The 12,971-nt window shown below is 34.7% G+C and overlaps 1 protein-coding gene and 1 non-coding gene across 4 annotated transcripts in view; both read right to left on the reverse strand.

Moving 5' to 3' along the window:
• Lrrtm4 (leucine rich repeat transmembrane neuronal 4) overlaps positions 1-12,971 on the reverse strand; it is a 741,934-nt gene that overhangs the window by 244,992 nt on the left and 483,971 nt on the right. The window lies entirely within an intron of this gene.
• Positions 1,079-1,185, reverse strand: LOC138804736 (U6 spliceosomal RNA). The gene has a single exon (XR_011365330.1). It is a non-coding gene; the product is annotated as a U6 spliceosomal RNA (small nuclear RNA).

Here is a 12,971-nt window from a genome sequence, read left to right on the forward strand (position 1 = left end):
TGGTATTGACATAAAACTAATACTTTTTCTTCTCTCCATACTGTCTTACTTTAAATTACATATAATGGTTATTACTATTTGCCTCTACTAGGTTTGAATTCAGGACTTCTTGCTTGCACTTGCTCAAACTTGTTTATTTGGCTCTCAACCACATGAACTAGACCTCCAGTCTGGCTTCTGGCTTTTGTGCTGATTACTTTGGATATGGAATCTGAGGAATTTTTTCCCCCTGAGTTTGGCTGTGATTCTTTGGATCTGCTTGGATCTCGGCATCTTGGGTAGCTATAATTAAAGGATGAGCCACCAAGGTCAGGTTAATTTAATATTATTATTTTTTATTATGAAAATACCGTACAGAGGGGTTACAATTACATGGGCAAGATAATGAGTACATTTCTTATCAAGCATTGTAGCCTCCTCCTTTATTTCCTCTTACTATCCTTTCCCATATCCCGTCCCCCATATCCCCCTCTTCTCCCCCCTCCTGCCCCCCACCCCCCCACCACAGCAAATTTGTAAATTTCATTTTTCGACATACTTGTACATCTTATTGTTGCAATGGGTCCACCTGTATACCTATTTAAACGATTTGTTTTTGCCCTTCCCCTCCACAAATTATACCAACATCAAATAGAGTGAAAGTAGGGTTATATCATGGGGGAGGGACATACAAAGCAACAAAGAAATAATCTTATAAATATGTTAGAAACAATCGCATGAAAATAAAAAAATTTTGAATACATATCTTGGGGTTCATTTCCCCTAACATCACCTTATCTGACCTTTTCTGCTTGACTCAGACATATACTAGATATTGCAAATAAGGGAAACCATGGGACCTTTGTTTCTTTGGGCTTGGCTTGCTTCACTTAATATAATTTTTTCCAAGTCTTTCCATTTCCTAACAAATAGGGCAATGACATTCTTTCTGATGGAGACATGAAATTCCATTGTGTATATATACCACATTTTCTTGATCCATTCATCTACTGAGGGGCATCTGGGTTGGTTCCATATCTTAGCTAAGGTCAATAATGCTGCAATAAACATAGTTGTGCTGGTAGCTTTAGTGTGGTGTAAAAATATGGAATGCTTACCGAATTTGGGTGTCATCCTTGCACAGGGGCCATGCTAACCTTCTCTGTATCGTTCCAATTTTAGTATATGTGCTGCCAAAGCGAGCACTAATTTAATGTTATTTCAATTATAATAATTGATGAGCTACTATGTGATATTTTTTAATTTTATCAGATTAAATTATTTTATTTCTCCAGCCTTTTCAACAGATTTTAATGAATTTTCTTGAACTGTCTTTATGGATGGCACAATGAAATTCAATATTAATCTTTTCCATCATTCTTTTCTTCTTTACCCACTGCTCATCTCTTAAAAATACCATGGTTCCAATCAAGTTTTATGTTCCATGAATAAGTTAAAATGTTATGTTTGTTTTGTTTTTATCTTGGCTTATTTCACACATGTAATTTGCAATGATATAACTGCAGTTTCTTGTTATGGCTCAGTAAAATTTCATCATATATGCATATATACATATATTTATTGATGTAGGTTAATTTTTTAAATTTAATTGTAAAGATGCTGCATAGAGGGGTTACAGTTACATGAATTACCTCATTTGGAATAATTAGTATAAGTCTAGGGTAGTTCTGGCAGAGAACCATAATGGCTCAATAGCTATGTACAAAACGATGCTAATTGTAATGAATTCCAAGACATGGAAACAGCAGGGTTTTTTTGCTTGTTGACCTTTGTGTCACCAATGTACCATATCTAGTTTTTTTCTTCTTACATTATTTCTTTTTTCTTCTCTCCATTCGATTATTCCTGGCAATCGCTGTCTTTGATTCTGATACCCTGTGTCTTGTATAAACATTTACCTGATTTGAGGAAGGGAAGGGGAATAATAAAATGGTGACACAAGGACAAAGGATGAGTATCATTATAATCATAAGAATCTATGTCGGGAAGGGGAGGGGTGGGAGAGGAATGGGATAGTGGGAGAATAATGAAGAGTGGATAACAATGTTTGACAAAAAATACACTTATTACCTTACTCATGTAATTGTCTTGTTTTATGATCACCCCTTTTTACAATAATGAACAGAGGATCTGTAATGATTAATATGTGCAATAAGAAGTTAGGGTCTTAATTTGAGAAATGTAATCTTCCCTATTCCCTCAGTGTAATCCAACACTTCAAAGCCATTGTGTTTCAGTAGTTGGAGTTCAGTGGGTCAAATGCTCCCTTCCTTTTCATGAGAGATGTTCTGTTACTCCATCTTTGAGGACAAGAAGTAAGCATAGAATAAATGTACATACTCAAATCAACACATCCTCATAAGACTCTCTCCAGTTTATGAAAAAAAATCTTAGGTTTTACCAGAGAAGATTGTCTGTTTTCTATACCTACAGTGATAGTGAAATCAGTCCTTTCATAGTCAATAGTAGAAGTCAATAGTTAATAGTACTTCCAAGTCAATCATTTCACAATGATTGTAAAGAGCGATATTCATAATTTTTTCCAAGTATTTATCCTTGACAATTGCTTCATCTAACACCTTTTATACTTTGCCTCAGACTTAAATGCTCTATCTCAAGTCCTTGACAAAGTTTACATTACCTGGACAATGGTTTCTGATCTGCACAAATAATCCCTTCATTTCTACTGGCTATCCTTGTTAAATGATTCCTGATACCAGTTGTCTTACTCTAGCCAAAGCTCCTTAAAATATTCTGCACTCTTGCTGCATGCTAGACTATTCCTCTGAAGCCTTCGAGTTCCTAGCATTTTCAACAAGCTTTATGTTAGTAACACTTGATTTATTTTATTTCATACAATTTACAAAATACATGCTAATGTTTACATTTAGATTCAACGTCAGATTTCTGTTGCTGGCCTTCAATGTCACACTCTGTTCTCAAGTAATAACTGTGTTCCTCCTTGTTTTCAAATGTTCATTGGCCTCTTTCCAAATATATGTGCTAGTTTCCTAGCACATAGGAAAATATATAGCTAATATAGCAAAATATAAAAGCAAATAGGCTTTTAGAGTATAGTTGCTGGTAAGTATGAATTTGTCCACAAGGTGAGAAGGAATACAATTTGAGATTTCTCCTATGGAAAACGAAGAACTTGGTAACAATGAAGTCTTTATGAGGAAAGTATAGTAAATACCTCAGATGAAGCTGAAGAAATTTCTGGTTTCCTGCATCCAGAACTTTGGGAAATAATAAAGTCCATATGTCAACATTCATACTCTGTAGGTCTTTCACTTTGCAACCAATCATTTCTGATATTGTCCAATCTGAATCTATTACTCACTTAGATTATGACTCTTTCCTGTAACTATTGATAGTTCCATACTAGTCCAGTTGTTTTTCAGGAGCCACAGCACTCTTGAAAACAAAATGTTCCACTCTTTTGCTTAAGTCCCTAAGGCTTTACCTCATGGTGCCCTTTCCATTTCCTGGGAACATAGCACCCATTCTCTCTCTGCCCTTGATGGTCCCTTGGTTGTTCTAATCCTCAGACCATCCCAAAACTGGCTTTTTTCTCACCATTTAGTTTTCTGCTACAAAGATATACTTTTCAGATATGCCTTGAGACACCAAATCTAAACTGCCTCTCCCACTAGAGTTGTACATTCACTTTAACTTGTACTGTTCATTTACTAACCTCTTCTTCTTTGTGAAAAGTGTGACTCCATCTTTCTAGGCCATTGCTCTACCGTTTGAATTTTACCACAGCTTTTTTTGCTTTCGTTATTTTTCCACAGAAGAAATCATGTTTTTTTTATACAAATCTAAATTCCAAAATGATTTTTCCCTCTCCCTCTCTCTCATCTAATAGCAAAAGAGGTTGCTACTGGGTAATGGTGGTAAAAGTAAGGCTTCCAAGGAAATTTCATTTTTTGGATAATAAAAGAAAAGCAACACAATATAACATCCAATCATAATTGTGCATTAGCAAAGTCATATTGCCTTAATGGCATTATGAACTATACAGGGTTAAAAGGTAAGGAGAATGTGTGGGATCTTCAGTAAGAACTCATCATCAGAGCTTGAGGTCATTAACAAGATGAAGTTTTTAAAGCTGAGCTATCTGCAGTCCTGGACTTTCTGGAGTAATGCAATACCTCAACAAAACTGGAAGATTAGAAATGTCTGTGGTCAGACCATAAGGAGTACACAATTGGAGCAATGACACTGGTAGCTAGAGGCCATTTAAGCTTGTACAACTAGCTGACAGTCAGTGAGCACTACCTCCAGACACTATGACAGAAGCCAGGGAAATTCTGAAGTCTATGAAGATGAATAAAGATCTGGAAAAAAAACAGCTGCACCAGATAATGTCTATAGCCAAACACACTCATGCAGACTTCCCCTGCGTCCAGACTCAATACAGAAACTGGTAGATTATTAATGTACAGCTTCCCCCATTGGTGCTTAAAATGTATTTTATAACTTTTCAGTTACCTTTTATTAGGAAGAGTTTGAGTTAAATAGAAATATCCAATTTCGACTGGGGAAATTTGAATGGGAACTCAAGAGAATTAGAACTTTGCTTATAAGAACTTAAGAGATATATTAATTTTTGCCCATACAAGGTAAAATATGTGCACATTTGCAACTCTGCTATGTAAGAGAAGATTAAGAAACACCGAAGAATGTGAGTCAAAAAAGATGTTAAATAGTTATTCTCCCCTGGGTTTTATATTAAAATAAACACTGAATATTTGTAGACATTGTTCACACTGCTATAGAGGTTTTAAAAGATCAATCAGAAGGCAGCACTCATGCATATAAAATCTGCTAAGATACATTATATTGGATATATAATCAAATTCCATTCTAATGTTAAAGTATGTATTTGCAAGGTAAAGAAACTCTACTATTAAAATCAGGTTGTTTTTTTTTATAGGAAAGCCAAGGAATATCTGATTCTGAGGTCTGTGACAAAATAGGTAAGCTACTAAATTTTACATTTGACAAGCAAATTTGGTGAATATGATTGCAATCTGATATAACTGTTTATTTTTCCAGAGAAAATAAAGCAGAAGTGTAGTGTGTGTGTGTGTGTGTGTGTGTGTGTGTGTGTATGTGTGTGTGTGTGTGTGTGTGTGTATACTAAGATTTGAACTCAGGATCTTCTATTCTCTCTTGACTGACATACTACAATTAGTGCCACACTTTCTTTTTTTTTATTTTTATTTTTTTGTGAACATACTGTACAGAAGGGTTACAATTACATGGGCAAGATAATGAGTACATTTCTTATCAAGCATTGCAGCCTCTTCCTTTGTTTACCCTTCACATCCCTTCCCAGCCTCTCCCCACCCCCCACCCAATATCCCACCCCCCCCCACACACCAAAGTTGTAAAGTTCGTTTTTGACATGAAAACTTGTACTTCTCATAGTTGCATCGGGTCCACCTGTATCCTTAAACGACTTGTTTTTCCCCATCTCCACACTTTCATTTCTGGCTTTTTCATCTCTAGATCTTCAGATCTAAATCTAATGACTTGATAGGATTACAATAATGAAGACCTATGTGTAGCTTAAAGAAGAATATTTACAATGCTTTTGTAATGAGTCTGTTCAAAAGAAAGGCTAAGCAACTTATATTCTGCTTCAGAGAAGATCTAAGAATGGAAAACTGGCTCATTTCTGAATTACTAATCTGGATATCAGCTACTGTATGCAACATTTTAACTAAAATAACAACAAAAATTCAACAGAGGTTAAGTGATTACGTCCTGTATCCAAGACAGCCTGCATACAGCTTTATGGTTCCTTCAGTGAATTGACTCATTTATTGAAATTGCACATTTTCACATAGGTTATCTATGGTATTAGTCTCCAATGCACCAAACTGAAATATGGAAGTAAGTTATAAATTATATCAGTCTGCAGAATTGAAATCCAATTGTTTAACCAAATACTTACTAGTTTTGACCAGGTGAGTTTATGAGAGCGAAAATGAAAAGAAAGCAAATGGAAACTTCCAATGCACTGTGATGATAAGGAAAATGAATGTTATATTTAAGTACCTAAAGTTACTTGATTGGTTCATACTCAGTTTTATCTTTATGCCAGCATCCTAAAAAGGCCTGCTATTGAAAACCTAATACTTCTTCCCACTTCTAATTATTCTCTATTATATTTTTCAAACCTCAATCATTTCTACAGGCAGAAACACAAATATATCCTTTAATTCATTTATCAGATTGTCAACATGTTCAAAATAATGTAACGTTACCAAGAAGCTAGAATACCTGGTCTTCCCTGTTTGATTTTTACAATTGGTTAAGACATTAGTTAAACTTTAAGAATCAAGTTACTATCATTATCCTCATGAACAAATAACATTGTCAAAGAAAGAATAAATTCAGTAACTATTGGAAATGTAATGCCTATAAGTCATACATTTGTGTAATGTCTGGATAGGGGACTAAACATTTTCTTTCTTGTTGAGGTGTGTTTGCCATGTAGTTTGAGCTTACATCAGTAGTTAAATTGTGTACATTAAGTTAGTCAATTTATTGCTTCTTCCTTGGACAATGTGAATTCCAAATATACCATTTCTATAATTGTTTTCCAGGCCTGAAGGTATGAGGAAGAACCAGCAATGCTTTTCCAGTAGCTTATTACATTCTCCTTGTAGGATTCACTGTTTCTTACTGGATTAGCACTTTCTGTGTAGTACTTTACTGTTTTAAAAAACTATGCCAGGTCTCAAGCCACATTGGAGCCAAAAGAGAGAGAGAGAGAGAGAGAGAGAGAGAGAGAGAGAGAGAGAGAGAGAGAGAGAGAGAGAGAGAGAGAGAGAGAGAGAGAGAGAGAGAGAGATGGAGGGTGAGAAACAGGGAGACAGAGAGAAAAACAGACAGAGACAGACAGAGAGACAGAGAGTGAGGGAGACAGAGATAGAAAGAGAGACAAAAGTCAGTTAGACAATTTTGTTGATATCTTCATGTCTTGTTTTATTCACATACTGTGAATCACTGCAATTTACTACCATTTGAAATTTGAAAGCAAATTCAGAAGGTACATCATTATGAGAAATGGAATCACTGTAAGTTTGCCAAAACTGGTTTGGCACTGAAGTTTCGCATGTTTTCTGGGTAACTAGAGACCTGACACCATTCAAAGAAAACTCCTGGGCCAACCTTTCAATCTAAAATGTATAAAATATGCCGGGCACTGGTGGCTTACACCTGTAATCCTAGCTACTCAGTAGGCTGAGATCTGAGGATCACAGTTCAAAGCCAGCCCTGGCAAGGAAAGTCCGTGAGACTCTTATCTCCAATAAACCACTAGAAAACCAGACGTGGAGCTGTGGCTCAAGCAGTAGAGCACACGCCAGGGACAGCGCCCAAGCCCAGAGTTCAAGCCCCATGACTGACAAAAATTTTTAAAAAAGTATGAAATATAAAATCCAATGGATTCTTCACTTGAAATTGCTGTATAATTTCAACATTGTAGCCTATAAAATAAATCCTCTATTTTCTTTACTGAGGCATTCTTTCATTTGTCAGACTTTTGTCCTGTCAGAACTTTCCTTAGAACTTCAGCATTTATTTTGGAAATCAGCGAGTGATTTGAATTTCAAAACATATTACAAACATGATTCATGTACTCTGACTCATCCTTCTTAAATGTTCTAATTGCATAAACTACATCCTTCAAAGCTTCCTACAGACACATTAAATATTAATAAACACATTTAAAAGCACCAAGAGGTATGATTCTCTCATGCTTGATGATAACACTGTAATTGATCCTTGGCTCCCTGTCTACAATTGAAAATAAAATTCAGATTCTGATAAGCCCTGCATTTTAAGCAATGATACTTGAACACATCAGGTCTAACACACTTCTGGGCATATTTTGATTATTGGCAGATGTCAATGATCCTTCCATGTAATATTCTTCTATAATTCTTTGTTTGATTCAAATTAATAAAATTGAATTTATAGTAAGTAAATTTTTTCTGTCAATAAATTCATGGTATTTATCACAAGGCAAATTTTCATTTCTTGGTAATGTAAGAAAGAAATGATCATTTCCACTGTTTTCCCATTATGAACATGTTGCTCTCTCTCTCTCGCTCGCTCTCTCTCTCTCTCTCTCTCTCTCTCTCTCTCTCTCTCTCTCTCTCTCTCTCTCTCTCTCTCTTGTTTAAAGGAGTATATTATCTATCGCCTCTTATTAAGCCAAAATTATTTAAGGAAGGGTCCATGTTTTTATTTAAAGTATTCATCTGCTTTAAAGTTTTGAATTCATAAGTAAAAATTATATGCAGTTATAATGCACAACATGACATTTTGATAAATATATACATTGTCAAGTGTCTATGTCAAACTGACTAATACAATACCTCACATTTATCCTTGTGTGGCAAGAAAATATAAATTTTGTCTGAGCAATTTGCACATACACGCTTTAGTCACCATAACATGCAATAAAGTTATTTAAATTATTCCTCCTACCTAACTGAAACTGTAGCACTTTTAACTAATATTCCCTGGTCTTTCCAACTTTCTTTTTTGGGGGGGCCATTTTATTCACTTATTTTATTAGTGTATTTTGTTTATTATTTGCATTCAATTTTGAAAAGAGAATAACTAGTATTTGTTTTTATGATTCACTGATTTCACATAGTATATATTCTCAAGTTGATTCATGTCCTTCAAGTGGAAGGATTTACTTTCTTAAGACTGCATAGAATCCTATTGTATAAACACACACACACACACAATATTTTCCGTACACATTTATCTGTTGATGGAGAAATATCTTGGTTGATTCTATGTCTTGGTTCTTGCGAAGATTGTTGCAATTAGCATCAAAGTATAGCTGTCTTTCTTACTAATTAATTTCACATAGGGAAGGATATCATGCTGAATGTTGCATCTGTTTTTGCACTTCCACCCATTACCTAGAGAGTAGTATTGGATGCTTAAAGTGGTCATTGAAGAATAATTGTGATTAAGTAAATGGATGGAGTTTCTCTTTAGTAAGAGATAAGAAAAGTAATGTCATGCCATAAGCAATTTTCTAAGTTGAGAATGATTCTATATTAAGGACAATGAAGGAAGCAGAATGTAATGATTTTCTTGACATAACCATATGAAAAACAACAATGGAAACCAAATCAGAGTGATGGATGTTGAATATTGTTTTTAGTATTTTCTCTAGTGTTATACATCGTCATAGGAACAGAATGTATCCAGGTACAGATTTTGTTTCAACTCTTACTAAATTATATTTAATTATTTTTGGAAGAAAGAAAATTAAATTAAGCCAAGTTTTCTATCATTTGAGTCCTTCCTTCCTTATTTCCTTCCTTTCTCTTTCTCTCTCTCTCCCTCCCTCCCTCCCTCCCTTCTTTCCTTCCTTCCTTCCTCTCTCTCTCTCTCTTTCTTTCTTTCTTTCTTTCTTTCTTTCTCCCTTTCTCTCTTTCTTTCTTCCTTCCTTTCTTTCTATCCTTCTTTCTTTCATCAGATAGTGTCTCATGCATTTGTCTTGGCTTACATCTTAAATTAGACCTTAGTCCATCCAGTTCTGCCTCTGGATTACTAGGATTACAGGTATGTACCAGGACACCGAGTTTGCAATTTTTAATCAGATAGTAAGAATTACTTTTAGTAATCCCAATCATACCTTTCTAGTAGAAAGATAATGCAAGTCCTATCATTTAACATATATAAGAATTTTTAATTTTTGAATGTCTATTTTAAAAAATACAATATAAGAAACAATTTTATTTGAAATAATATCTTCAACTTTATTATCTCAACCATAATAACATATAACATTACATGTGAAATAATTTAGAATCTTTGTTTTTTTAGTATGAAAATAAGATTTCTTTGAAAACACATTTGGGCACAGACTAAAAATGTATATTAGAGAAATAGACTTTTAAGCCAATATTATATACATATATATATATGTATATAATATTGTATATATATATATATATATATATATATATACACACCCCAAGTTCTGCATGCCTTCAAGAAAGTAAATTGTTCTGTTTGCTCTTGTTTGATGGTAAACTGTGCCTCCCTGTGAGTCAAAGGTGGAGGCAACAGGAGAATTAAGAAAGGTGACACATCAATGAACAGGGAGGGGAGGAGGTGGGTCAAAATATCTTAAGGAAATGTTGACCCCCAAGTTTCCAGCATTAAGCGTCCATGATATGTGTTCATATACATCTTGTGTCCAGTGTCACTCACAGCTTGACTTCACTGTGCAAAAAAATCCAAGTCAACCAAATGTAGTGCAAAGGCAATTTTCTTGTTTCTTAAAAACAAAACAAAATTCATTCCATTACCCTATTCCTTTTCTTTCAAAAGAGGAGACAGAAACCCAGCCCCTAGAAGTCTGCAAGTTCATCCATCCAACAGCGATCCATCCCAGGTGAAAGCATCATGCAATCCATATCACATTTTATATTCATTAAAATTATAAATTTGTGCTAATTATATTAAGTTCATAGAACTACTACATTAAGCAGAATAGAGCTAGATAAGGAATACTTATTAAAGTTAAAACTTTCATAATGATGTTGCTGCTACACATTTAATCTATACAAGTTTTTTTTTTTTTTTTTTTTTTTGCTTTTTGTTTGTTTTTCTTCCATTCCTGGTGCTTGAACTTGGGGCATGGGCTCTCTCCCTGGGCCTCTCTGTGCTCAAGGCTGGTGCTCTATCCCTTGAGCCACAGCAAAACTTCCAACTTTTCCTGTTATATAGTACTGAGGAATCAAACCCAAGACCTGATGCATGCTAGACAAGCACTCTACCACTGAGCCATATTCCCAGCCCTCTACGCAAGTTGTAGATTCTGTATTTAATGTTTACCCTGGTATCTCTAAAGACAAGAAATACTTGAAAATAAAATTCTTTTGTTTTTGTTCTATTCTAGGGCTTGAACTCAGGGCCTCATTTTCTTGCTTGGCTCTTTTACTCAAGCCTAGTGCTATAGCCATACCAGCATGTTCAACTTTTTGCTACTTAGTTGGAGAAAATGGTCATTTGAATTTTCCTTTGTGGGCTTACTTCAAACCTTGATCATCAGTTTTCAGCTTCCTGTGTAGCTAGGATTATAGACATGAGACACTAGCACTCAGCTAAAAATGTTTTTTATAAATAAGAATAAACCAAAGGTAGTAGACATGGGTAAACAGCTACACATTTATGTTTTCCTCACTGTGCATAAACTAGAGGACATGGCTCATATGACAGCTTGGTGCATTTCCCCATCAAACAAAATCCCATGGGGCTGAGATCTTGGAATTCTCTAGTGGAATCTGTGAGAAGACGAAGAAACTAAAAGTTTCCATGTTTTACTTCAGGTTGCCCAGGTGAGCTCAAAAATCACTGACAAATGTGCCAGACTGCCACAGGATTTGAAGTCCTGAATCAAACTTCAAGTACCAAAGTGTGTGTTGCTTTACTTCTGCCTTACTTCTGACTTTCACATCTCCTGAAAAATATTTTTTTAATGGCTGGTTCAAAGCCTATGATATGCAGGGAAAGAATTCGGGGAAATGTAGCATTAGCTTCACTCATTGTTGCTATATAACCATACCATAAACAGATAGGGAAATTGCTTGGATATGTTCAAGTCCTGTCATCCTAGAGTTTTCCCTTTGAGATATCATTTCAGTTTTCAGCATGGGGGATTGAGCCAGATGTTCAAATGAAACTTCCTGTAGTGCATAGCAGTCAGTTTTTATACTTAGAGACCATGTTGGTTTATTTATCTCTTCTGCTTTTTTTGTTTTTTTTTTAACTAAAATAAAAACTACCATAAAATCATTTAACTGTTTACCTATCATGGAATAAAACTAAATACATTGAAAATCCAGGCCAGATTGCTGAATGCAAATTTCACTTGTAGTTAAAGTTCAAAAGTAATTTTTCAGGTGAAAGCACCATAAACTCTTAGGAAGAGAAATGGTTTTTCAAATTATTAGCTTGACTCTCCAGGAAAAAAAAATAAATGGAGACACAATATATAAATGGTGATACTCAAAGTCATGTGAATATGCAGACATTTGGCAGAATTAGGAGGTTTAGAAATCTAGAACAGCACAACATACACAAAATCAAAACAACAGATATAATTTTTAGCCCAAAGAAAGATTCCTAACACATTTAAGGTATCTAATATGGGATGGGGCAGAAGATGTATGAGTTCATGCTCAACTTGTGCTATATTAGAAGTCCTTCAAGAAACATCCTCCAATAACGCAAAAAATATAGACAGTATCTATAGTAAATTACCCCCACAGTACTGTGAATAATATACCTGTTTAATGTGCATATTACTATTAAGTAATTGGTCATTTCCGGCACGTCAGCAAGGAAAAGAAAAGTCACACAGTTCCTTCTAAGTTTTGACAGAATTGTACTATATTTTGATTCTTCATTTCTTTCAGAGAGACTTATTATCTGGAGAACAGGTTTTGATCTAGCCTGCTACTGTTTCTAGTTGCTTAATAAAAATGTTACTAATATTGTAATGACATTAATGTCCATAATAGTTAGGTGGCATAAGGGTATCCGAGATAATCAGGGTGCATTTAGTAAACTTGCAAAAATGTAAAAGACCAATATTAGTTTTTTTATGTTTGTTTTTTCTCATGAAAATATCAACATGTGACATTGTCTAAAATAAAATTTACTCATTACCTGACTTATGAAATGGTAACCCCTCAATATATCACCTTTAAAATAACAATAAATAATATATAAAAAAGAAAACATCACCATGAACAACAGCTTTGTTTGTTTCCAGATTTCTAGGTTAGTGCTCTGGCAATCTACCTCACAGATCTTGACCTTCTCTGGTCAGTCTTTACAATCAGATAAGGTAATAATGCTCAATAAATCCCTGAACATTTATCCCCTGCTCTTGTTGCTGACTGATA

Source organism: Dipodomys merriami, unplaced genomic scaffold (genome assembly GCF_024711535.1).
Source record: "Dipodomys merriami isolate MVZ:Mamm:240054 unplaced genomic scaffold, mDipMer1.0.p SCAF_37, whole genome shotgun sequence".
NCBI classification, from domain to species: Eukaryota; Metazoa; Chordata; class Mammalia; order Rodentia; family Heteromyidae; genus Dipodomys; species Dipodomys merriami.